General features: G+C 34.4%; 1 long non-coding RNA gene across 1 annotated transcript; it reads left to right on the top strand.

Moving 5' to 3' along the window:
- The first annotated feature begins 1464 nt into the window (after positions 1-1464).
- Positions 1465-2347, top strand: LOC110029579. The gene is made up of 3 exons (XR_002294554.1): positions 1465-1946; positions 2023-2115; positions 2219-2347. It is a non-coding gene; the product is annotated as an uncharacterized LOC110029579 (long non-coding RNA).
- The last annotated feature ends 1246 nt before the right edge of the window (positions 2348-3593 follow it).

Genomic DNA, 3593 nt, shown 5'->3' with positions numbered 1-3593 from the left:
GTTAAAAAACTAATAGAATCACACAATCACTTATTAGCAAACCCAGGTGACAAACATTTGCTGCGTTCGAGCAGAAAGATAAGCGAAGTAAATGCAGATGTTCTTAGATCTATGACTCACTCTGGGATACAGCCAAAATACGCAACGCATTTAATTTTCTTAGAAGTTGGTGGTGTAGAGAACCTAGAATGTACAAAGGCAGATGCTTTCAATTTCATTCAAAGAGATAAAAGATCTAGAATTGAAAACGGTGATGCCAACGCTTTACTACAGTTGTTTACAGATAGACGTTCTGAGGATAGCATGTTTGAGTGGGACTTTGAAACTGATGTGAGCGGCAGACTAATGAGTTTTTTTTGGAGCGACGGAACGTCCAGGCTTGATTATGACTGCTTCGGAGATGTCATTATTTTTGATATAAGCTACAGGCTAAATAAATATAACTTATGTTGTGTTCATATTGTTGGTGTTAACCACAATTGGCAGAACATTCTCTTTGGAGTTCTCTTTGGAGAGTCGGTTTTTTGTCAGAGGAGACGGTGGACTCTTTTAAATGGCTTTTTAAAACTTTCATCCGTATCATGGGTGATAATCATCCAATAACAATCTACACAGATCAGGACCAGGCTATGGCCAGAGCAATTGCAGATATTTTGCCAAATACATGACATAGACTATGTCAGTGGCACATGTACAAGAAATTACCTACAAATGTTCATTGCGGTTTGGTGAATAGAAGAGTTAGTGATCTTTTTTATAAATGCTTAGAGCAGATGTGAGACCGAAGAGGAATTTGAAAATACATGGAAGTTGATGATTGAGACAGGAAATCTACATGACAATGGGTGGCTAAATGACTTGTACAAGATTAGACACAAGTGGTCCACTGCTTTTAATAAAGATGTTTTTGGGATGGGAATTTTATCCACACAAAGGAGTGAATCCACCAATAACATTTGTCATGGTGTCTCAAAGCCCACAAGTTCTCTTACAGATTGTTTTTTGGGTATTGAAAATGTAATGAGAACATGGAGACGCAACGAGAAGGATGAAGATTTCAAGTGTGATCAATCAATCAGAACTCCTATTACGAAGAGTAGTCCAATACTGAGGCAAGCAGCTGCATTTTACTCTAGGAAGCTGTATGCAATGTTCGAAGAAGAGTTTATCCATGGATCATGTGGTCTTGAATTGCATGCCTCCATAGATGATGAAACTGAATTTTTTGTCAAGAGTTTGGATGATCATAAGACAAACAGTATTTGGGCAGTTCATTTTGACAGCTTCACCATGAATATTCAGTGTAGCTGCAGGAAGTTCGAAATGATGGGGGTACTGTGTGCACACTCTCTACGAGTTCTAAATTTCTTACACATTAAGAAAATAACAAATAAATATCTACTACTGAGATGGTCAGAAAATGCAAAGAGGGATGTTTATAACATTCCAGATACATGCATCTGCAGCAGTCACAGTCCTCAAATAATATTCAAGGCGACCTATTATTCGAAGCACACATGCAGAAAGTTGCATATCAATGTACCCGGAAAGCAAAGGGGAATTCAGAAGCTGAGCAGCGCATGAAGGAATCCATGAAGAAATTATCATTGGACATTGATGACATTTTGGTTGGTAAGGGTACTCAATCACGAAGACAACAAAGGAAAAATAAAGCACCAGTCAATAATGAAAATACTATGAATGATCCAGCTAAAATGCGACCTAAAGGAATATCTAATGCCAGACTGAAAGGGTACTGGGAAAAAAATAAAAGATCAAAAGGTATGGATCAACAACTACAATCCATTTTATATGTTGTGTCACTTAATTTACCAAGTTTGATATGTATATATTTAGGCAAACAAAAAAATGTAACAACAACCGAAGAACCCGAGACATCACAATGTCATCCACCCGCATGTTCATTACCCAATTTTCTAACACAGGTATAACTTTTCAAAATTTTTTAGGTTGTATTACTATTATTTCATGATTTAACAATACATCGAACCACACATGCAGAATTCATTTCCTCCAAGAAACAGGGAATCCTACACTGCGATGATGACAGAATGCCTCAATGAGTAATCAATCCCTCAGTGGTAATGAATTAAGGTATTGCAAGTTTGTCCTTCTTGAGGTATTCCTGCATTTCATGGAGTCTTCCTGCATTTAAAACTTTGTTTGATGTAAAAGTTTTTTCGATGAATTTCTGCAGGTAGGCTGTGAGGACCCGAATCAGCACATGATTTAGAACAGCTACTGGATATCCTTTTGGAAGGATATGAGAGCCGAAATCAACACATTATTGTTCAACCCTAATCAACACATGGTTTATGAATTACGCCAGCTCGTCTTGTAAATTTTATGTATGTTGGATCAGCTTTCTTCTTTTAAATTTTATGTATGTTGGATCAGCTTTAATAATGAAACATTATTGCATTATTCTCCAATCAAAAAATGAAACAGTTTATCAATTATGTATCTGCTTTGATGGGTTTCTAAAATCTGGAACGTATGTTTTACTTCTTTTGAAAACCCTCTGCATATCTTTATTAAAAATTCAATCTTCTAACATCCAAAACCAAAAAAACGATACAGAATTAACATAGCAAAATGCATTTCGGATATACAACATTTTACATATCCACTTATCTTATATACACAACTTTAGAAAAAAATAATTTTTACATATACAACATAAAAAATGTAACAGTATAAACGAATTACCATAGCAAAAATGCATTTCGGATATACATCATTTTACAGATCCGCTTATCTTATATACACAACTCTAGAAAAAATTAATTTTTACATATAGACCCAAAAAATATAACAGTATAAACGAATTAACATAACAAAAATGCATTTCGGATATACATCATTAACAATCTGCTTATCTTATATACACAACTCTAGAAAAAATTAAATTTTACATATAGACCCACAAAAATGTATTAGTATAAACGATTTTTATCCACATTACATATCCACTTATTGAAAATACACAAAACTTATACCATAAAATTATACCATTACAGATAAATGACCATTACAAATCATAAAACTTATACCATAAATCAATGAAATACACAAAAATTTTTGTTGCAGCTCGGATGAATTGTCCCTTCCCATTACAGATAAATAACAAGTATTCCCTTTTAAAAAACTGCAATTCATTCTGCAGTAAGCGTACAACTGGCCATTCCCATTACAGAAAAATAACATTTTTGTGTACATAGTAACCATAAAACTCATAGCTCCCACAGATTGGAACGAAAATCTGATTCAGCTCGGTAATCAAGCGAAGTAAGCATGCAACAATCAACCAGGTTCTGCCATGAAACAGCAACATAAATAACAAGAAATAAACAGTTGTTGTTAGTATAACCCTGAACTCTAATTAGAACAGTTCCATAATGTCTGCTACAGAAATTCTACCCTGCAATCAGAAAGTTAATGTTGACATTCATTAAATCACTTAACATGAAATGTACATTAATGAAAACAGCAGAAATAAAAAGCATGAGACTATAGTGTCATTAGTATTTCACATCACTGTCGTGATCAATGATTCGACAAGCCTTTTTCAG

Source organism: Phalaenopsis equestris, unplaced genomic scaffold (genome assembly GCF_001263595.1).
Source record: "Phalaenopsis equestris unplaced genomic scaffold, ASM126359v1 Scaffold000596, whole genome shotgun sequence".
In the NCBI taxonomy this organism is placed as follows: Eukaryota; Viridiplantae; Streptophyta; class Magnoliopsida; order Asparagales; family Orchidaceae; genus Phalaenopsis; species Phalaenopsis equestris.
Note: the sequence above shows the minus strand (reverse complement) of the source record. Positions and strands in the feature narration are given on the sequence as shown.